Source organism: Cherax quadricarinatus, chromosome 40, assembly GCF_038502225.1.
Source record: "Cherax quadricarinatus isolate ZL_2023a chromosome 40, ASM3850222v1, whole genome shotgun sequence".
Classification (NCBI taxonomy): Eukaryota; Metazoa; Arthropoda; class Malacostraca; order Decapoda; family Parastacidae; genus Cherax; species Cherax quadricarinatus.
Genome location: NC_091331.1, coordinates 2,899,784 through 2,924,991, shown reverse-complemented (window position 1 = coordinate 2,924,991; position 25,208 = coordinate 2,899,784). Strand labels below are relative to the sequence as shown.

General features: G+C 43.8%; 1 protein-coding gene across 16 annotated transcripts in view; it reads right to left on the bottom strand.

Moving 5' to 3' along the window:
- LOC128687353 (cAMP-regulated phosphoprotein 21) overlaps positions 1-25,208 on the bottom strand; it is a 369,078-nt gene that overhangs the window by 192,725 nt on the left and 151,145 nt on the right. For all 16 annotated transcript variants that reach the window (XR_011392951.1, XR_011392952.1, XM_070092616.1 and 13 more), the window contains exon 2: positions 24,418-24,524. The gene's annotated coding sequence lies outside the window, so the exon portion shown is untranslated. The remainder of the gene's footprint in view (positions 1-24,417; positions 24,525-25,208) is intronic.

Below are 25,208 nucleotides of genomic sequence, written 5' to 3'. Positions count from 1 at the left end.
CTGTGAGACAAGACAAAGACAGTGTTAAGCCACTCACTATTATAACAAACCATTCACTATCATAACCCACTCACTATCATCAACCACTCACTATCATAAGAAGCCATTCACTATCATAAGAAGCCATTCACTATTATAACAAGCCACTCACTATCATAAGCCACTCACTATCGTAACAAGCCGATATCATAACAAGCCACTCAGTATAACAAACCATTCACTATCATAACAAGGCACTATCATAAGCCACTCACTATCGTAACAAGCCACTATCATAACGAGCCACTCATCATAAGCCATTCACTATAATAACAAACCACTCACTATCATAACAAGCCACTCACTGTCATAAGCCACTATCATAACAAGCCACTCACTATTATAACAAGCCACTATCATAACAAGCCACTCACTATCATAACAAGCCACTATCATAACAAGCCACTATCATAACAAGCCACTCACTATTATAACAAGCCACTATCATAACAAGCCACTATCATAACAAGCCACTCACTATCATAACAAGCCACTATCATAACAAGCCACTCACTATCATAAGCCACTATCATAACAAGCCACTCACTATCATAACAAGCCACTATCATAACAAGCCACTATTATAACAAGCCACTATCATAAGCCACTCACTATCATAAGCCACTATTATAACAAGCCACTATCATAACAAGCCACTATTATAACAAGCCACTCACTATCATAACAAGCCACTCACTATCATAACAAGCCACTATCATAACAAGCCACTATTATAACAAGCTATTATAACAAGCCACTCACTATCATAAGCCACTATTATAACAAGCCACTCACTATCATAAGCCACTATTATAACAAGCCACTATTATAACAAGCCACTCACTATCATAAGCCACTATCATAACAAGCCACTATTATAACAAGCCACTCACTATCATAAGCTACTATTACAACAAGCCACTATTATAACAAGCCACTATCATAACAAGCCACTATCATAACAAGCCACTATTATAACAAGCCACTATTATAACAAGCCACTATTATAACAAGCCACTATCATAACAAGCCACTATTATAACAAGCCACTATCATAACAAGCCACTATCATAACAAGCCACTATTATAACAAGCCACTATTATAACAAGCCACTATCATAACAAGCCACTATCATAACAAGCCACTATTATAACAAGCCACTATCATAACAAGCCACTATTATAACAAGCCACTATCATAACAAGCCACTATCATAACAAGCCACTATCATAACAAGCCACTATTATAACAAGCCACTATCATAACAAGCCACTATTATAACAAGCCACTATCATAACAAGCCACTATCATAACAAGCCACTATCATAACAAGCCACTATTATAACAAGCCACTATCATAACAAGCCACTATCATAACAAGCCACTATCATAACAAGCCACTATCATAACAAGCCACTATCATAACAAGCCACTATCATAACAAGCCACTATCATAACAAGCCACTATCATAACAAGCCACTATTACAACAAGCCACTATTATAACAAGCCACTATTATAACAACCCACTATTATAACAAGCCACTATTACAACAAGCCACTATTATAACAAGCCACTATCATAACAAGCCACTATCATAACAAGCCACTATTATAACAAGCCACTATCATAACAAGCCACTATCATAACAAGCCACTATTATAACAAGCCACTATTACAACAAGCCACTATTATAACAAGCCACTATCATAACAAGCCACTATTACAACAAGCCACTATTATAACAAGCCACTATCATAACAAGCCACTATTATAACAAGCCACTATCATAACAAGCCACTATCATAACAAGCCACTATTATAACAAACCACTATCATAACAAGCCACTATCATAACAAGCCACTATTACAACAAGCCACTATTATAACAAGCCACTATCATAACAAGCCACTATCATAACAAGCCACTATTATAACAAGCCACTATCATAACAAGCCACTATCATAACAAGCCACTATTATAACAAGCCACTATTACAACAAGCCACTATTATAACAAGCCACTATCATAACAAGCCACTATTATAACAAGCCACTATCATAACAAGCCACTATCATAACAAGCCACTATTATAATAAGCCACTATTACAACAAGCCACTATTATAACAAGCCACTCACTATTATACCTAGTAAATTCCAAAAAAAAAAAATGTGCGATAAATGGTTTAGAAAACCTACAAATTGAAGAACTGGATACTTGTGCAACATTGTGCAAAAGTGGATTCATCAGTCCAATATAAAGAAGAACAGTGGAAAGAGAGGAGGAGTTTGAGGTAATCAGTCCCTGAGGGACTGATGAAGCCATTTTGTGATGTAACGTTTCCTCAGTAAAAATTCCCAAATGTTGCACATGTCTCATTCTTCAATTAAAAAAATAAGTTATATTTTTAAATTAAGCTACATCCTGGATCATTTGGTAACTTCTTGCTAATACCGCGGACAGACTCGTAAATAAACAGTAAATCAAACTATGTAGTTCTTACAACTAGTCAAACCTCGGCTTGAAGCACTGTGCGTCCTGCCACCTTTCACATTATTATGTACTTTGTAAACGCAATAACTGGAAATACAGAATCTAAATCTAAGGAATAACTGCTGAAGAGACATAAATAAGACATTAATAAACGGGAAGGATGGTGCAACATATCAGTTAGACTCCCATAGGAGAGAGGAGCTTACGACGACGTTTCGGTCCGACTTGGACCATTTACAAAGGTCACACCGTGTAAATGGTCCAAGTCGGACCGAAAAGGTGAGGAAAAAAGCATACATATTAAAAGAGGAGATGTCTTCTGTAGAGCAGCAGAGAGGTAAGACAGGTAAGGTTTGTCAGGAAACAGGACAAGTGTTTCCTGACGCGGGTGTTGGTCATATAATGACCCACAGCTGGAGCTTTATATCATCTGACTGAGAGACAGGAAAACAAGCAATGAAAATAACGGAAAACTAACATTAATATTTTCTATGCACATATTAATCTAAAAAAAATATTAGAATTAAGAGACGTATTTAAAAAAAAAGAATAAAATGACAGAGGGAAACCTGAGATCAATTTGGAAATTGATTATCATTTTTGCGTTGATGGAGTGATGGAGGGAGCGCCATCAATCAGATTCAGTTCAATGGAAAAGAGCGAAATTACAAGAAGTGGAGTTATAAACAATAGTGAACAAACACTGAAGATGGGACACCACCAGCAAAGCTCTGCCCTTGTAGCTACAAACAGGTAGTTTGACGTGACTCTCGGCCCAACACCCTCCACTTAACTACAATATACGTAGATGGTGCTTCTACAAGTGCCACAGACAAGTGTGGCACAGCTGCCACACCACACGGTGACGTCTTATACACGGGGCCACGTGCACTACAGTACTGCATTACTCTCCCCCTCCCCCTCCCCCTCCCCCTCAGGGCAAACTCAAAACTAAAAATTTCTCCCTACTCTTCCAACCCACTCCTCCCCAACACTCTCATCCTCCATTCTCCCTCACCCCTCCCTCCCTCTATGTGCCTCTACTACGCCTCTCCTCTCCCTCTACCCTCCATACAAAGCCTCTCCCCCTCACCAAATCTGCTTCCCCCCCCCTCCACCAACTCTCTGACTGTCCACACATCAACAATCAATTCCCTGCAGTATTTACCAACTCGGGGTGATACAACAAACAATTACCGCGCCACCTGTCAGTCTTACCTCCAACTATCCTGCCATCTGTCTTTCTTACCCCCAGCTCACGTTATAGAGTACACATCGGAAAGTTACACATAAACTGGACTGCAAGCAAGGAATACCAACAATCTGATTGCACAAGCTGACAACTGATCAGAGAAAAAGAGTCCTGTAATACTGATAGTGATATTCCTGTCCACTGTAATACTGACAGTGATTAGGTTAGGTAAGGTTCGTCAGGAAACAGGACAAATGTTTCCTGACGCGGGTCCTAGTCAGATAACTTCCCGGCATTGGAGCTTTTGGTTATATGACCGAGGCCTTCCGCTGGCTTACCGGTCCACCCCTTTAAAAATTATGTTCAGTTATAACCATTTTGTTTTTTTTTGCTGACAGTGATATTCCTGTCCACTGAATTAAATCTGAAAATACAAGAGTCGATTCTCGTTTTCTTCGGCACGTTAAGATGCAATTTAAGGGTAACCTAATTCGTTTTCAGCTGATGCTTCCCCAAACCTGAACTTCTTACAGACTTTTTAAGATTCTGGGATTTTGTTGTTGTCTCTTACTATATTAATAACTGATCCACTGCTCATAGGTGAATGTCTTGTGAAGATCCAGACCTGATTCAGTGTTCACAACAGCTTGAACGAGCATACAGGATCGGTGACAGGATTACGGAAATTAGTGAATTATCGTGAACATCGCACGAAGTGAGCCGATCATGAGAAGAACGCACGAAATGAACAATAGTGAAGTCAATTTTCTCACTGCATCCACATTATTAATTTTCCTTCAAAGGGAACTTGAGGAGCTCTTCACATCAGCTCCTGACCAACAGGAGCTGTGGTTCGCACGGTGAACCGCATGCGGCCAGAGGTAACAGCCTCGTTGATCAGATGATCACCCATCCTCCTGCTCCTCCTTGGTCTCACACAAGCGTGAGGAGAGTGTCACACAGGCAAGTCATCTGGTGACTGACTTCTCTGCATTCAACTCACTGCCCGGTCCCTGGTCACCTCCATCTATCCACTACCATCCTGGTACAACTACGCTGATCTCTGGGGCCACCAGCAACCTCTACCCATCCTGAAGCACACTGTAGCTACCACCATCCTCATGGTCCAAGGACCCTGGTGCCTCATGGTCGCAGGACCATGAGGTCTCATGCGTCGTGGATATCACCTTATTAAGTACGAAGAGTGGAGGAAAGGTAAGGGCTGTGACCTCAATTTCCATGAGGGCTTTGACCTCAATATCCATGAGGTCTGTGACCTCAATATCCATGAGGGCTGTGACCTCAACATCCCTGAGGGCTGTGACCTCAACATCCCTGAGGGCTGTGACCTCAACATTCCTGAGGGCTGTGACCTCAACCCAGAGGGCTGTGACCTCAACATCCCTGAGGGCTATGAATTTAACATCCCTGAGGGCTGTGACCTCAATATCCCTGATGGCTGTGTCCTCAACATCCCCGAGGGCTATGAATTTAACATCCCTGAGGGCTGTGACCTCAACATCCCTGAGGGCTATGAATTTAACATCCCTGAGGGCTGTGACCTCAACATCCCTGATGGCTGTGTCCTCAACATCCCTGAGGGCCATGACCTCAACATCCCTGAGGGCTATGACCGCAACATTCCTGAAGGTTGTGACCTCAACCCAGAGGGCTGTGACCTCAACATCCCTGAGGGCTATGAATTTAACATCCCTGAGGGCTGTGACCTCAACATCCCTGAGGGTTGTGACCTCAACATCCCTGAGGGCTGTGACCTCAACATCCCTGAGGGCTGTGACCTCAACATCCCTGAGGGCTATGACCAACATCCATGAGGGCTGTGACCTCAACATCCCTGAGGGCTGTGACCTCAACATCCCTGAGGGCTGTGACCTCAACATCCCTGAGGGCTGTGACCTCAACATCCCTGAGGGCTGTGACCTCAACATCCCTGAGGGCGGTGACCTCAACATCCCTGAGGGCTGTGACCTCAACATCCCTGAAGGCTGTGACCTCAACATCCCTGAGGGCTGTGACGTCAACATCCCTGAGGGCGGTGACCTCAACATCCCTGAGGGCGGTGACCTCAACATCCCTGAGGGCGGTGACCTCAACATCCCTGAGGGCTGTAACCTCAACATCCCTGAGGGCTGTAACCTCAACATCCCTGAGGGCTGTGACCTCAATATCCCTGATGGCTGTGTCCTCAACATCCCCGAGGGCTATGAATTTAACATCCCTGAGGGCTGTGACCTCAACATCCCTGAGGGCTATGAATTTAACATCCCTGAGGGCTGTGACCTCAACATCCCTGATGGCTGTGTCCTCAACATCCCTGAGGGCCATGACCTCAACATCCCTGAGGGCTATGACCGCAACATTCCTGAAGGTTGTGACCTCAACCCAGAGGGCTGTGACCTCAACATCCCTGAGGGCTATGAATTTAACATCCCTGAGGGCTGTGACCTCAACATCCCTGAGGGTTGTGACCTCAACATCCCTGAGGGCTGTGACCTCAACATCCCTGAGGGCTGTGACCTCAACATCCCTGAGGGCTATGACCAACATCCATGAGGGCTGTGACCTCAACATCCCTGAGGGCTGTGACCTCAACATCCCTGAGGGCTGTGACCTCAACATCCCTGAGGGCTGTGACCTCAACATCCCTGAGGGCTGTGACCTCAACATCCCTGAGGGCGGTGACCTCAACATCCCTGAGGGCTGTGACCTCAACATCCCTGAAGGCTGTGACCTCAACATCCCTGAGGGCTGTGACGTCAACATCCCTGAGGGCGGTGACCTCAACATCCCTGAGGGCGGTGACCTCAACATCCCTGAGGGCGGTGACCTCAACATCCCTGAGGGCTGTAACCTCAACATCCCTGAGGGCTGTAACCTCAACATCCCTGAGGGCTGTAACCTCAACATCCCTGAGGGCTGTAACCTCAACATCCCTGAGGGCTGTAACCTCAACATCCCTGAGGGCTGTGACCTCAACATCCCTGAGGGCTGTAACCTCAACATCCCTGAGGGCTGTGACCTCAATATCCCTGATGGCTGTGTCCTCAACATCCCCGAGGGCTATGAATTTAACATCCCTGAGGGCTGTGACCTCAACATCCCTGAGGGCTATGAATTTAACATCCCTGAGGGCTGTGACCTCAACATCCCTGATGGCTGTGTCCTCAACATCCCTGAGGGCCATGACCTCAACATCCCTGAGGGCTATGACCGCAACATTCCTGAAGGTTGTGACCTCAACCCAGAGGGCTGTGACCTCAACATCCCTGAGGGCTATGAATTTAACATCCCTGAGGGCTGTGACCTCAACATCCCTGAGGGTTGTGACCTCAACATCCCTGAGGGCTGTGACCTCAACATCCCTGAGGGCTGTGACCTCAACATCCCTGAGGGCTATGACCAACATCCATGAGGGCTGTGACCTCAACATCCCTGAGGGCTGTGACCTCAACATCCCTGAGGGCTGTGACCTCAACATCCCTGAGGGCTGTGACCTCAACATCCCTGAGGGCTGTGACCTCAACATCCCTGAGGGCGGTGACCTCAACATCCCTGAGGGCTGTGACCTCAACATCCCTGAAGGCTGTGACCTCAACATCCCTGAGGGCTGTGACGTCAACATCCCTGAGGGCGGTGACCTCAACATCCCTGAGGGCGGTGACCTCAACATCCCTGAGGGCGGTGACCTCAACATCCCTGAGGGCTGTAACCTCAACATCCCTGAGGGCTGTAACCTCAACATCCCTGAGGGCTGTAACCTCAACATCCCTGAGGGCTGTAACCTCAACATCCCTGAGGGCTGTAACCTCAACATCCCTGAGGGCTGTGACCTCAACATCCCTGAGGGCTGTGACCTCAACATCCCTGAGGGCTGTGACCTCAACATCCCTGAGGGCTGTGACCTCAACATCCCTGAGGGCTGTGACCTCAACATCCCTGAGGGCTGTGACCTCAACATCCCTGAGGGCTGTGACCTCAACATCCCTGAGGGCTGTGACCTCAACATCCCTGAGGGCTGTGACCTCAACATCCCTGAAGGCTGTAACCTCAACATCCCTGAGGGCTGGTAACATCCACCTCTCCTGTAAAGGGAAGCTCTCACCTAAAACTACTTTATAAAATAATTTAATTCTGAAGAACAAAAAAGCCACAATACCGTGACTGGAACAATACACCACAAATAACCGGCACATAGAAGAGACAAGCTTACGACTACTACTACTACTACTACTACTGCTACTACTACTACTACTACTACTACTACTACTACTACTACTACTACTACTACTAGCTGCTTCCACTACTATTTCTTCCTCTCTTGGTCCCGTCCCTGTTCCCCTCGTTTATATATACTAGCTTCCTCACTCTTTTGTGTTAGTGTAACTTTGTAAATGGTCCAAGTCGGACTGAAACGTCATCGTAACTATGTGCGGGTTATTTGTGCATTTTAATTCCCTCTCTCTCAGGGGATAAATGAGGCTACTTTAAGCTTTTAGCGTCTTCGGGAACAATGCATGGTATGGTAAAGGAATTTCGGTAGTCTAGAGAGCTAGGCGTGAAGGCGTGTAGGCGCGCAGTGTAGGCCAGAGGCCGGGTTAGTGCGGCACCAGTCACCCCAGTCTGTGTGCCCAGTGTAGAGGAAGTTATAAGAGAATGGTTGAAAATGGTATAAAATACCGATAAGTTGAAGATTAAGACACATATGCAAAAGTTAGGTGTCTTTATTGATGAAACGTTTCGCCTACATAGTAGGCTTCTTCAGTCAAATGAAATAAAGATGATGTAATCAGTCCATCAACCTCGGAGAAAGAGTTATTGACGTGGTCAGTCCCTCAGCCTGGAGAAGAGTTCAGCTTCAAGGAGTTTACTCAGTAGTGGCCTGGAGTGTAACGAATCACTTGCCACGGGTTCTAACTCCACCCGTACCGTGGTTTATTTGTAAAGTTCATAGGTATTATAAACATCTTTCTGTGCGGTGTACGTTTAATTAAGAGGCACGTAAGTTCCACCGTCTTCTAATAACATGTTCATTTTTCCACTATAATCTACCTTGTCCATAATTACTATCGCATTTGCTTTGTCTGCTTTCATAAGGTGAAGTCCAGGATCTTTCCTTAATTCATGGTATAACTTAACAAATCTTTGAGGACAATTGTGTTGTAGAGGTCTGAGCGAAGATTTGTTAAGTTATACCATGAATTAAGGAAAGGTCCTGGACTTCACCTTACGAAACAGACAAAGCAAATGTGATAGTAATTATGGACAAGGTAGATTAAAGTGGAAAAATGAACATGCTATTAGAAGACGGTGGAACTTACGTGCCTCTTAAAGTACGCAGAAGTAAACATTCATGAGAGATGCAGACAAATACACATAAAGCAAAAGAAGCCTTCATTTCGTTGTAACGGGAGCTTTACCAAGTTATATACAGGACATCATCCAATAAAATCTAGTTCTTTCACTTGTATATTTGTTTACATATCTGGCGACACCCACGGGAGATTAAGTTTGCACAAAAACACAAACTAAGCTACTCTAACAACTCTTCCATTACACAGGTAGAGTAACTGTACTCCAAGATTACTTGAAAACCATTACAAAACATGTAGCCAAGCAGGACAGCTTAATGTGCAAATTAATGTGTTTCTTCCAGTACAAATTTCACAGTTGCTACTCGCCAGATTAACACACATCATACCCACACTCCTATACGGGTAATTATTAAACCTAAAAAAATGGAGCGATAAGCATTGATTTTAATACTGTGACCTAGTTTCATTTTGACTGGTGGACATGATATATTCCCTCGTACCGGCTCACGGTGCGTAGAACTCACTCTGAAGCTGCTTGTCGTGTCTGTCTGGGTCTTAAGCCCGAGGGAAATAAGGCTTCTCTTTTCCCCAGAGGCGGCGAGAGCATCGTCTATGACATCGCCAAGAGAGGGGGCAAGAGGAGGTTATAACTTGTAAATGCGAGCGTTTTATTATTCTGATACCTCATTCATCCTCGTCTGCCTCAGCGCTGGGACACCTCGAATTTTAGCTTCTTCCCCCATCCCTCTCTCTTCTCCTCTCCCCTTTCCTCATTCCATCCCTCCCACCCTCATTTTTCTTAGCCCTCCCTACCTCCTGCCAACATTCCTTTCTTCTCTCCCTTCCTTCTTTCCTCTTCCTTCACTTCCTCTCTCCTTTTTTTCATCACCCTCTTATCTTTTTCTCTTAATTTTCTTTACTTTAGCAAATATCCAAGTGTTCAATAGTCGAGGTCTGGCTCCTGCTCCCGCCTCTTCAGTCAGGTGCATGAAGATGGGAGGAAAAAGAGGGTAAGACACCGGTCTCTCAGCCGTGGCCTGTCATACGATCAATGTCTACCACATACTCAATTGTGCCAGTAGACATCACTGTCGACAGCACCGCAAGTCAGTGGTTGCTTCCTGCAGCTGCTCCGCCTTAGGGCCACAGTCTACTACACTCGTGTGTGTCAGCAGCACCACTGTGTGTACCGGCACCAGTGTGTGTCAGCAGCACCACTGTGTGTACCGGCACCAGTGTGTGTCAGCAGCACCACTGAGTGTAGCAACAGACACCAGTAGTTGTTTCCTACAGCAGCCTCGCCTCTGGGCCAGCGCCACCTCTCAACTGGCCATCATCCAATAAAGACCCTTGTCAGGTGAGCTTCCCTGGAGAATGCATTAACATGTTCTTACAGAACGGAGGCTTGGAATTCATGACAAGCCAGTCCTAAGACTCCAAAACTATCAGGACAGTTTTGGGACTGGTTTGCCTTGGGTTCCAACCCTCCGCTCGGCGAGTTGTTGACAATCGATTTATTATGATTTCGCGAGTCATTCAGTCACGCGTTGATGGGGGTGTGGGGGATGAGGATTTGTGGGGAGTGTTGGTGTGTAGATGAAGAGGGGTTTGTTGTGGAGGTGGTGGTGTAGAGGGATGTGCAAGATTAAGTCTGGGGTGATAGATTACAAGAAGTTCAGCTGTGAATATTAATAACAAATCCTGGTCTTGATATACAGTTATCTCTCTTCAAAGCTTCTCTATATACATGTAGTGTGTGTTTTTTTTTTTTTGTAAATGTAATTTATACTTATTCTGTAGTTGCACTCGGGGACTCCCCTCCCTCACTCTCCTCGTCACTCTCAACTCGCCCTCATAATCCACACTGATGAATAAGAGATGAAGGAATAAGAAAGAGCCAGGCACGAAAACAGTAGTAGTGGTACCAGCAGTAGTATAAGTACCAGTAGTAGTACTAGTACCAGTAGCACCAGTAGTACTAGTAGTACCAGTAGTACTAGTAGTACCAGTAGTACTAGTAGTACCAGTAGTACCAGTAGTAGAATTAGCTGCAGTAGTAATAATAGTTGTAGGAGTAATAGTAGTAGCAATAATAGTAGTAATAGTATCATTAGTATTAAGTGACAATTACAGAACACTTCGACCTCGTAGGTCACTCAGCGCTCACAGATATGCAAAATTATTCAAAACACAATAACAACAAGGATAACATTAACAAACAAAGAAAACTACCAACATCAGCACAAACACTATCATACCAAGCTAAAATAACCAGCATAATTTAAAACCAACATTAAAACAAACTCTCCTAAAGGTTCCCCGAGGTTCCTGCAGGCACCTCAGTAATTATAAAGGCATGAAGAGAGGACAGAGAGACACGGATATTGGCGAGGAGAGGAAGAAAATTTATTCAAACTAAGTACATACGAAGGAAAATAAGAACGAGTGAAGGAGTAAAGAAGAGGAAGATGAGAGGGAATAAGAGAGGGAAGATGACTGGGAGGAGGGGTATGACACATGAATGATAGGAAAGAGATGAGAAGGTAGAGGTGTGAGGGAGGGTTGTGAGGGAGGGTTATGAGGGAGAGCTGTGAGGAAGGGCTTGAGGGAGGAAGTATATAGGGGTGAGGGGGGAACCCGTGATGGTGTGGGGGGTGAAGGAAGGAAGATGGAAACAAGTTGTAATACCAGGAGGTCTGAGTGGGTGAAGAGGTAACCAGGAGACGGAGTGGAGCAGGACGATGAAAGGCGGAAAGAGAGAAAGGGCAAAGAGGAGCGGGACACGACGGAGAATGGTGGGGCAGGTCGGTAAGGGGGCGGGGCAGTACGAAGCCAGGAAAAAGAGATGCGGAAAGGGAGAAAGGGTAAAGACGGAGAGAGGCGGGGCAGGATGGAGTGGGGCGGGGCAAGGTCGGGGAAGGACGGGGAGGAGCAGCGTAGTGCTACAGTTGTAGGAGGAAGGAAAATTAAGCAGCTAGGCGAGTCAGGGGAGCAAAGGTGACGGCTACGGGGGACCTCTGACCTTTGCTGGGTGTGGGCGGTGACTTGCCTGAACCTAAACAACTGTCAACCTAACACCCCCACCTTGGTGTGCAGGTGCTGGGTTACCCAGGGATGAGTAGTAACTGATTGGTGAAACATCGCTCCATCCTTACTGAAGAAACTCTCTCTCTACACACACACAACTAGCCCAGACACCATAGAACTATTGTAAAAATAGTCAAATTGGTGACTGTCGGAGCGCCTACAGTTGAAATATGAATGATTTACTCAAGCCGCGCACAGTGGCTCCCCGTTTTCTCTTCTTGCTGCAGTTTTTTTTTTTTTAGCACTCCAGCGGTCTCCACCGAGGCAAGGTGACCCTACACCGAAGAAAGCGCCTTTACTGTCACTAATTACATTACGGTCTTGCCAGAAGGGCGCCAACATTACAGTTCAGATGACCCTCCAAACTGCAACATTCCCACCTCTCCTTTAGAGTGCAGGCACTGTACTTCCCACCTGCAGGACTCAAGTATGGCTAACAGGTTTCCCTGAATCCCTTCATGTTACCGTGCCCACACTCCAACGGCACGTCAGGTCATAAACACCACTTGTCTCCACAGCTATCTAACGTGTTCACACAAGCCAGATGGATGTCCAAGCCCCTCGGACTCAAAGCCTACTTTATCCCCTCCCTCTACTCTTTCCTAGGGCCCCCCCCTACCTCTTCTTCCCTCCACCCTAAATTTATATGTCCACCTAGTCATCTTATTTCTCTCCATCCTCTCTAAATTTCTATACCACCTCAACAACCCCTCCTCGGCCCTCTGAATACTTTTGGTAACCCTGCTCCTTCTCTTAATCTCCAAACACCAAATTTTCTACATAATATTCACACATTGCTCTTAAACACGACATCTCTATTGCCTCCAGTTTCATCTCGCTGCAACATTCAAAACCCATGCTTCACATCCATACATCAGTGTTGGTACTACTATACTCGAGTACATTCACCTTCTTGCCTCTATGGATGAAGTTCTCTGTATCTACAGATGCCTCAGAGAACCACCCACCTTTTTACCCTTCGTTATTTCTACGGTTCACCTCATCTCTAACAGAACCATCTACTGCCTTTTATCTTGTAGTTTTCTTCGTTGTGGTATGTTACAATTTACCGCTTTTCATGGATACAGGACAATCTAACCAAAGCTAACTTAGAAATGTGCTGCAAACCGTATGTGAAGAATTTAATTGTTAGGAAGACGGGTCGATGTATTACGCGCGCACGCACACGCACGCACACGCACGCACGCACGCACGCACGCACGCACGCACGCACACACACACACACACACACACACACACACACACACACACAGGTGAGTGATGCATCAGGTGGGCGTGAGTGATGGCACGTGGGGAGGGGAAAGGTGGAGGGGAAGTGAGAGATAGGTCGTCTTTGGGGGGAAGGGAATCATACTGCCTGAGCAATCAATGATGCATGACGGCTGTTGTGAAGGGGGAGAGGGGGGAAGGTGCTTGATATTAGGAGGGAGAGGGGTGCACATTGCATGACAAGACACATTCCCCCCCACCCTCACACTTTCTCCCCACGCCCACACTTCCCCCACCCAAACATTCCCCCTTACCGCACATCTTCCCCTCATTAGCACACCTTCCCCTCATTAGCACACCTTCCTCCCACATATTCCCCTCACCTCCACACTTCCCCCATTGCCGGTTTCTCTTAATTACAGTGACCTTGTGGCACACCGTGACCGCATCAACCAAGAGGAAGAGGACGATGATGAAGAGGAGGAAGAGGAGGAGGAAGAAGACGAAGACGAAGACGAAGAGGAGTTGAAGATGATGATGATTCCCCGAGCACTACTGCCAACTACTGCTCCTGGTGACGTGGTCAATACCTTCACAACGCTATCAATAAAATAACATTTCGCTTCGCTGACCTCGCATCTTTTGCCAAATAATTCGAAAGATATTTTGAGTGTTACATTTGAGTGGTCAATACTACAAGCATACATAGTTACATTTTAAGCTTGACCTTGTATTAGTGTACGTGTGTACATCGTGACCTCGTATTAGCGTACGTGTGTACATAGTTACATCTTAAGCCTGACCTTGTATTAGTTTCACTTGGTTTTGCGTGATTCTCAAATTAGATCAACCACGTCCCTCAACACTACTCACTTTAACATTCTTCACAACCTTCCTTAAACAACGTGGCGCACGGTCAAGAAGATGACTCAGGTGACCTGCAGACCTACACGCTCAGGTAGGTGACTCAGGTGACCTGCAGACCTACACGCTCAGGAAGGTGACTCAGGTGACCTGCAGACCTACACGCTCAGGAAGGTGACTCAGGTGACCTGCAGACCTACACGCTCAGGTAGGTGACTCAGGTGACCTCCAGACCTACACGCACAGGAAGGTGACTCAGATGACCTACAGACCCACACACTCAAGAAGGTGACTCAGGTGGCTCATACCCACACATTCAGGAAGGTGAGTCAGGTGACTCATACTCACTCAGGAAGGTGAGTCAAGCGACTCATACTTAGGAAGGTGAGTCAGGTGACTCATACTCACACAGGAAGGTATTCAAGTGACTCATACCCACACACTCAGGAACGTGAGTTAGGTGACTCATACCCACACACTCAGGAACGTGAGTCAGGTGACTCATACCCACACAGGAAGGTGAGTCAGGTGACTCATACTCACTCAGGAAGGTGAGTCAAGTGACTCATACTCAGGAAGGTGAGTCAAGTGACTCATACCCACGCACTCAGGAAGGTGAGTTAGGTGACTCTTACCCACACACTCAGGAAGGTGAGTTAGGTGACTCATACCCACACTCAGGAAGGTGAGTCAGGTGACTCATACCCACACACTCAGGAACGTGAGTTAGGTGACTCATACCCACACAGTCACCGCCTAACTACAAATTAGGAAAATTAGCTAAAAATTGCAACATTATCTATCGATTTGTTATGTAGGTGAAGAGTAAAACAAGTGGGATCAAGACACGCATGACCTGACCTTATCACGCATGACCTGACCAGAAGATAACTTCTTGAACAGCAGAAACATCATCTCTTCCTTCAACAACAAGTGGTCACACACAGCTTGGAGTGACCCAAGATTCCAGCTTGTTCACTGCATCACCTGAACATTTTAAACTAGTAAAAACTGATTCATTACAATCAAACAGGTGACTGAGAAAACATGCACTTGTAACCGAGGGGTGAGGAACAAGCTCTTATAAGTGGCATTTAAAAGATATGATCTTGTAACAGGGATTGATGGGACATGCCCTTGTAGCTGGGATTGAGAGGGCAAGCCCTTGTAATTGTGACAGAAATGAACTTGTACCTGGGATAGGGAGAATATGCCCTTGTAACTCCACTACAAGCCAATGACCTACATGACGAACATTGACCATTAATGTAAATCTGTGTAGATTCACTGTAATTACAAGCGGCATTAACAGTATGGACACACGCGACAGGTCGCACTCACACACAGGTGGATCTGCATACTCGGTGATTAACATGACACTTGCCGTGTGTATTAAGGTCTAAAGAATTCTTGGTTAAGGTTCCTGATGAGTCTGAGGTGATGCTCACTCCCAGGTCTTTCTTCTTCTTGCACTATATCTGAGACTGCCTCGACTCTCAGACTGTTCTTCCTCCCCAATATAACCTTCCCATTGTTTGGGTTTGCGGCCTCTCCTAGTCTTCCTGTACACTATCCTCCCTATTCTTATCCATCTCATTGACGTTGTATCAAAGACAAACAATAACTCCCCTCCAGTAAGTGAAAATAAATTACATGGTAATACCGACATGAAGTAGTAAGAGGCCCTTATGTTCAGAACATTTGTTAAAGGAAACGTTTCGCCACGAGTCGCTTCTTCAGTTCAGAAAAATCCACTCGTAGCGAAAAATTCACTTTAATAAATGTCTTGAACTGTACATAAGTGTACGGTTACGTACACTTATATACTTATATATACACTAATATATTCGTAAGTAAATTGCTAAGCCATTTACATACGAATATATTAGGTTTTGTGTGCGAGGGGCTTGGACTTCCAGCAGGCATGCGTGAGCGTGTTTGATAGGAGTGAATGGAGACGAATGCTTTTTAATACTTGACGTGCTGTTGGAGTGTGAGCAAAGTAACATTTATGAAGGGGTTCAGGGAAACCGGCAGGCCGGACTTGAGTCCTGGAGATGGGAAGTACAGTGCCTGCACTCTGAAGGAGGGGTGTTAATGTTGCAGTTTAAAAACTGTAGTGTAAAGCACCCTTCTGGCAAGACAGTGATGGAGTGAATGATGGTGAAAGTTTTTCTTTTTCGGGCCACCCTGCCTTGGTGGGAATCGGCCAGTGTGATAATAAAAAAAAAAATATTAGTACCACACACGAATATATTACTACCACATACACACGATTTGACGAGCTCAGCATTCAAGAGGTTTTTTCACCTCGATCTACTAGAGAACATGCCCTTGTCTCCCAGCTTGCTCTTCAAGAGTGTGGATCCTCCTCTGGTGGGGGTCTATCATGAGCTCTCCTGCCATGCATAGGTATGGTAGAAAGAAACCCGCAGAGTAGCCGGAACGTTAGCTATAATTAAGATTTTAAGTACATCAAATATCTTTAAGCCAAGAAAACTACAGGTGAAGTACGTATACTAGGAGAGTTAAGAGAAGGATGAAGGTGGAGAGAACAAAAGAGAAGGGAAGAACAGGAGGAGATGGGAGAGCCAAGCAGTAAGTCACCACCACCACAACACCGTCACCAAAATCACCACCACTACAAGCACTACCACTATATCACCACTACTAATATCAATACAACACCACCACCACTATAACACAACACTACCACCACTATAACACAACACTACCACCACTATAATACAACACTACCACCACTGTAACACAACACTACCACTACTACCGTCACTATAACACAACACTACCACCACTGTAACACAACACTACCACTACTACCACCACTATAACAACACTACCACCACTGTAACACAACACTACCACCACTATAACACAACACTACCACTACTACCACCACTATAACAACACTACCACCACTATAATACAACACTACCACCACTATAACACAACACTACCACTACTGTAACACAACACTACCACTACTACCACCACTATAATACAACACTACCACTACTACCACCACTATAATACAACACTACCACTACTACCACCACTATAATACAACACTACCACTACTACCACCACTATAATACAACACTACCACTACTACCACCACTATAATACAACACTACCACTACTACCACCACTATAATACAACACTACCACTACTACCACCACTATAACACAACACTACCACTACTACCACCACTATAATACAACACTACCACTACTACCACCACTATAATACAACACTACCACTACTGTAACACAACACTACCACTACTACCACCACTATAATACAACACTACCACCACTGTAACACAACACTACCACTACTACCACCACTATAATACAACACTACCACTACTACCACCACTATAATACAACACTACCACTACTACCACCATTATAACACAACACTACCACAACTATAACACAACACTACCACTACTACCACCACTGTAACACAACACTACCACTACTACCACCACTATAATACAACACTACCACCACTGTAACACAACACTACCACTACTACCACCACTATAATACAACACTACCACCACTGTAACACAACACTACCACTACTACCACCACTATAATACAACACTACCACTACTACCACCACTATAATACAACACTACCACCACTGTAACACAACACTACCACTACTACCACCACTATAATACAACACTACCACTACTACCACCACTATAATACAACACTACCACTACTACCACCACTATAATACAACACTACCACTACTGTAACACAACACTACCACTACTACCACCACTATAATACAACACTACCACTACTACCACCACTATAATACAACACTACCACTACTACCACCACTATAATACAACACTACCACTACTACCACCACTATAATACAACACTACCACTACTACCACCACTATAATACAACACTACCACTACTACCACCACTATAATACAACACTACCACCACTGTAACACAACACTACCACTACTACCACCACTATAATACAACACTACCACTACTACCACCACTATAATACAACACTACCACTACTACCACCACTATAATACAACACTACCACTACTGTAACACAACACTACCACTACTACCACCACTATAATACAACACTACCACCACTGTAACACAACACTACCACTACTACCACCACTATAATACAACACTACCACCACTGTAACACAACACTACCACTACTACCACCATTATAACACAACACTAATACTACTACCACCACTATAACACAACACTAATACTACTACCACCATTATAACACAACACTAACACTACTACCACCATTATAACACAACACTAATACTACTACCACCACTTTAATACAACACTACCACCACTGTAACACAACACTACCACTACTACCACCACTATAACACAACACTACCACTACTACCACCACTATAACACAACACTACCGCTATAACACAACACTACCACTACTACCACCACTATAACACAACACTACCACTACTACCACCACTATAACACAACACTACCACTACTACCACCACTATAACACAACACTACCACTACTACCACCACTATAACACAACACTACCACTACTACCACCACTATAACAACACTACCGCTATACCACAACACTACCACTACTACCACCACTATAACACAACACTACCACTACTACCACCACTATAACACAACACTACCACTACTACCACCACTATAACACAACACTACCACTACTACCACCACTATAACACAACACTACCACTACTACCACCACTATAACACAACACTACCACTACTACCACCACTATAACAACACTACCGCTATAACACAACACTACCACTACTACCACCACTATAACACAACACTACCACTACTACCACCACTATAACACAACACTACCACTACTACCACCACTATAACACAACACTACCACTACTACCACCACTATAACACAACACTACCACTACTACCACCACTATAACACACCACCATTACCTTACACCACACACAGGATGAATACAAATGATTCATTTTTACAGTCTGATATTTCAAAAGCTCGCCAATTTTTTTCCTTCTCGTTGTTAATTTGACAGTAAAGTTTTTGATGCAGTGGAACACCTGGTAACGTGAGGGGTGCACCACCCAGTAGCTTGAAGGTTCACCTCCCGGTAACGTGCGGGACTGTGCACCTCCCAGTAGCTAGAAAACCCAGCAGTCTCTGTGTAAACACTAATAAAGGTGTTTCGGTGTAAGCATTATTTAATCTCTCTTATATAAATATTACTATATGGTCTGTCTCTCAATATATACACTATTTACAGTCTGTCTGTCTCTCTCTCTCTCTCACACTCTCTCTCTCTCTCTCTCTCTCTCTCTCTCTCTCTCTCTCTCTCTCTCTCTCTCACACACACACTATTAGTCTCCCTTCCTCAATATGAACATTATTACATGGACTCCTAAGGTAAACACTATTAAATGATTTCTCAATATAAGTACTATTAAATGGTTTCTCTCAATGTAAACACCATTAAATGGTCTCTCATACTGCAAACACAATAAACGTGACGGTAGGAAGGGGAGCCAGCAGAGAGGGTAACACCACCTTGGAGAAACATCTGCTGTGGCAGATGTATCAAGTAACACTCTCATCCCACACTTGGTCAACATCTCTCTCTCGCACTACAGGTATCTCTCTCATCCCACACTTGGTCAACATCTCTCGCACTACAGGTATCTCTCTCATCCCACACTTGGTCAACATCTCTCGCACTACAGGTATCTCTCTCATCCCACACTTGGTCAACATCTCTCGCACTACAGGTATCTCTCTCATGCCACACTTGGTCAACATCTCTCGCACTACAGGTATCTCTCTCAAGGCCTCAATCATGCTCACAATCCACTGTGGTTTACACACATGATTGCTGAATAACACACAAACACACACATATACACACAAACACATATAAATACATATGCAACATACCACGCACAACGTTACATATATATATATATATATATATATATATATATATATATATATATATATATATATATATATATATATATATATATATATATATATATATATTCCCTAAATTCATTCACATTAGACAAAATTCATGAATATAAACATTAAACCACAGCCTTAAATTAACTAAACCACAGTCTTGAATAACTACGAAATGATAATTAAACCAAATTAAACACAGATGAAATAAATACCAAGAACGAAGAAAAAAATATGGAAAAATAAACAATTTAACGAAAAACTTAAATGAAATATAAATATAACAATATGAAAAATAAATGCAATAATAAAAAAAATCAATGAACATTTTTATGGAACAAAAATGAGTTTGTCTAAATATAAATAAAATGTATAAATTAAATGGAAAACGTAAATATGAAATTATATAAAGTATAAATAATGCATAAATGAATGTGAAAAATATTATATATGAAATCAAGTGAAATAATGTTAAGAAGTACTAGTGAAGAAGTGCTAGTGAAGTGCTAGTGAAGAAGTGCTAGTGAAGTGCTAGTGAAGTGCTAGTGAAGAAGTGCTAGTGAAGTGCTAGTGAAGAAGTGCTAGTGAAGAAGTGCTAGTGAAGTGCTAGTGAAGTACCAGTGAAGAAGTGCTAGTGAAGTACTAGTGAAGTACCAGTGAAGAAGTGCTAGTGAAGTGCTAGTGAAGTACCAGTGAAGAAGTGCTAGTGAAGTACTAGTGAAGTACCAGTGAAGAAGTGCTAGTGAAGTGCTAGTGAAGTACCAGTGAAGAAGTGCTAGTGAAGTGCTAGTGAAGAAGTGCTAGTGAAGTACCAGTGAAGAAGTGCTAGTGAAGTGCTAGTGAAGAAGTGCTAGTGAAGTGCTAGTGAAGTACCAGTGAAGAAGTGCTAGTGAAGTGCTAGTGAAGTACCAGTGAAGAAGTGCTAGTGAAGTGCTAGTGAAGAAGTGCTAGTGAAGTACCAGTGAAGAAGTGCTAGTGAAGTACTAGTGAAGTACCAGTGAAGAAGTGCTAGTGAAGTGCTAGTGAAGTACCAGTGAAGAAGTGCTAGTGAAGTGCTAGTGAAGAAGTGCTAGTGAAGTACCAGTGAAGAAGTGCTAGTGAAGTGCTAGTGAAGTACCAGTGAAGAAGTGCTAGTGAAGTACTAGTGAAGTACCAGTGAAGAAGTGCTAGTGAAGTGCTAGTGAAGTACCAGTGAAGAAGTGCTAGTGAAGTGCTAGTGAAGTACCAGTGAAGAAGTGCTAGTGAAGTGCTAGTGAAGTACTAGTGAAGTACCAGTGAAGAAGTGCTAGTGAAGTACCAGTGAAGAAGTGCTAGTGAAGTGCTAGTGAAGTACCAGTGAAGAAGTGCTAGTGAAGAAGTGCTAGTGAAGTGCTAGTGAAGTACTAGTGAAGAAGTGCTAGTGAAGTGCTAGTGAAGTGCTAGTGAAGTGCTAGTGAAGTGCTAGTGAAGTGCTAGTGAAGTGCTAGTGAAGAAGTGCTAGTGAAGTGCTAGTGAAGTGCTAGTGAAGAAGTGCTAGTGAAGTACTAGTGAAGTACCAGTGAAGAAGTGCTAGTGAAGTGCTAGTGAAGTACTAGTGAAGTACCAGTGAAGAAGTGCTAGTGAAGTACTAGTGAAGTACCAGTGAAGAAGTGCTAGTGAAGTGCTAGTGAAGTACTAGTGAAGTACCAGTGAAGAAGTGCTAGTGAAGTGCTAGTGAAGTACCAGTGAAGAAGTGCTAGTGAAGAAGTGCTAGTGAAGTACCAGTGAAGAAGTGCTAGTGAAGAAGTGCTAGTGAAGTACCAGTGAAGAAGTGCTAGTGAAGAAGTGCTAGTGAAGTACCAGTGAAGAAGTGCTAGTGAAGAAGTGCTAGTGAAGTACCAGTGAAGAAGTGCTAGTGAAGAAGTGCTAGTGAAGTACCAGTGAAGAAGTGCTAGTGAAGTGCTAGTGAAGTACTAGTGAAGTACCAGTGAAGAAGTGCTAGTGAAGTGCTAGTGAAGTACCAGTGAAGAAGTGCTAGTGAAGTACCAGTGAAGAAGTGCTAGTGAAGAAGTGCTAGTGAAGTACTAGTGAAGAAGTGCTAGTGAAGTGCTAGTGAAGTACCAGTGAAGAAGTGCTAGTGAAGAAGTGCTAGTGAAGTACTAGTGAAGTACTAGTGAAGTACCAGTGAAGAAGTGCTAGTGAAGTACCAGTGAAGAAGTGCTAGTGAAGTACCAGTGAAGAAGTGCTAGTGAAGAAGTGCTAGTGAAGTACTAGTGAAGAAGTGCTAGTGAAGAGGTGCTAGTGAAGTACTAGTGAAGAAGTGCTAGTGAAGTACCAGTGAAGAAGTGCTAGTGAAGAATTACTAGTGAAGTACCAGTGAAGTGCTAGTGAAGTACTAGTGAAGTACTAGTGAAGAAATGCTAGTGAAGTGCTAGTGAAGAAGTGCTAGTGAAGTACTAGTGAAGTACTAGTGAAGAAATGCTAGTGAAGTGCTAGTGAAGAAGTGCTAGTGAAGTACTAGTGAAGTACTAGTGAAGAAATGCTAGTGAAGTGCTAGTGAAGAAGTGCTAGTGAAGTACTAGTGAAGTACTAGTGAAGAAATGCTAGTGAAGAAGTACTAGTGAAGAAGTGCTAGTGAAGTACCAGTGAAGAAGTGCTAGTGAAGAATTACTAGTGAAGTACCAGTGAAGTGCTAGTGAAGAAATGCTAGTGAAGAAGTGCTAGTGAAGTACCAGTGAAGAAGTGCTAGTGAAGTACTAGTGAAGTGCTAGTGAAGTACCAGTGAAGAAGTGCTAGTGAAGTACTAGTGAAGAAGTGCTAGTGAAGTACCAGTGAAGTGCTAGTGAAGAAGTGCTAGTGAAGTACTAGTGAAGAAGTGCTAGTGAAGAAGTGCTAGTGAAGTACCAGTGAAGAAGTGCTAGTGAAGTACCAGTGAAGAAGTGCTAGTGAAGTACTAGTGAAGTGCTAGTGAAGAAGTGCTAGTGAAGTACCAGTGAAGTACTAGTGAAGAAGTGCTAGTGAAGTGCTAGTGAAGTACCAGTGAAGAAGTGCTAGTGAAGAAGTGCTAGTGAAGTACTAGTGAAGAAGTGCTAGTGAAGAGGTGCTAGTGAAGTACCAGTGAAGTACTAGTGAAGAAGTGCTAGTGAAGTACCAGTGAAGTGCTAGTGAAGAAGTACTAGTGAAGTGCTAGTGAAGAAGTACTAGTAAAGTGCTAGTGAAGTACCAGTGAAGAAGTGCTAGTAAAGAAGTACTAGTGAAGTGCTAGTGAAGAAGTACTAGTAAAGTGCTAGTGAAGTACCAGTGAAGAAGTGCTAGTGAAGTGCTAGTGAAGAAGTGCTAGTGAAGTACCAGTGAAGAAGTGCTAGTGAAGTTCTAGTGAAGAAGTGCTAGTGAAGTACCAGTGAAGAAGTACTAGTAGTGTGCTAGTGAAGTACCAGTGAAGAAGTGCTAGTGAAGTACTAGTGAAGAATTACTAGTGAAGTGCTAGTGAAGTACCAGTGAAGAAGTACTAGGGAAGTACCAGTGAAGAAGTGCTAGTGAAGTACCAGTGAAGAAGTGCTAGTGAAGTACCAGTGAAGAAGTACTAGGGAAGTACCAGTGAAGAAGTGCTAGTGAAGTACCAGTGAAGAAGTACAAGGGAAGTACCAGTGAAGAAGTGCTAGTGAAGTACCAGTGAAGAAGTGCTAGTGAAGTACCAGTGAAGAAGTGCTAGTGAAGTACCAGTGAAGAAGTGCTAGTGAAGTACTAGTGAAGAAGTGCTAGTGAAGTACTAGTGAAGAAGTGCTAGTGAAGTACCAGTGAAGAAGTGTTAGTGAAGTACCAGTGAAGAAGTGCTAGTGAAGTACCAGTGAAGAAGTGCTAGTGAAGTACCAGTGAAGAAGTGCTAGTGAAGTACCAGTGAAGAAGTGCTAGTGAAGTACTAGTGAAGAAGTGCTAGTGAAGTACTAGTGAAGAATTACTAGTGAAGTACCAGTGAAGAAGTGCTAGGGAAGTACCAGTGAAGAAGTGCTAGTGAAGTACTAGTGAAGAAGTGCTAGTGAAGTACTAGTGAAGAATTACTAGTGAAGTACCAGTGAAGAAGTGCTAGGGAAGTACCAGTGAAGAAGTGCCAGTGAAGAAGTACTTGCGAAGTACTAGTGACGAAGTACCAGTGACGAAGTACTAGTAAGTAACTTACCATCTACATAATGAAGTGTGAGTGGGTAGCGGCAGTAGTGACGTCATATACGGTCAGTAGCAAGCTGCTCCACACCGCTGCCACACTCACTCCCGCATCTCATTAACCTGTACAAGGGTAAACAATACGTTAGGAAACACAACACTGTCTCACTCTCTCTCTCTCTCTCTCTCTCTCGCTCTCTCTCTCTCTCTCTCGCTCTCTCTCTCTCTCGCTCTCTCTCTCTCTCGCTCTCTCTCTCTCTCTCTCTCTCACACACACACACACACACACAAGCTGGAGATATATAGAACTCAATCTGGTGTTACACAGTATCATGTGGTTAAGTGCTCTCGAGAGACGCCTGGTTTAAGCGTGAGATAATCCCACCGTGTATGGTTACCATCTTATTACTCCAGTATTGGAGAAGCAGGGCCCAGGAGCAGGAGCTAACTTTCAACATATATTCCTCATGAAAGATAATTAAAAATTACAGTACCCTGGCTGGACCAGTTCACAACTACGCCACATTTTGTATAGAATACATTAAACGACGTTTCGGTCTTTCCTGGATCATTACGGAGTCACAACTAACCATATAATGATTCTGGATAAATCGAAAAGTCGTCTAAGGTTTCCTCTCTAAAATGTGAGTCACTTGTAAATTTCCTTGTTAAAAGTTGTTTCAGAATTAAAAAACTCTGCGGATATTTCAACCCAAAGTTTACTATATCTCCAAACACCAGGTTACACAATATGGCAATAGTACAGTGAATAAAAATCCTTCAGTGCAATGATAGCCAGATGACTCT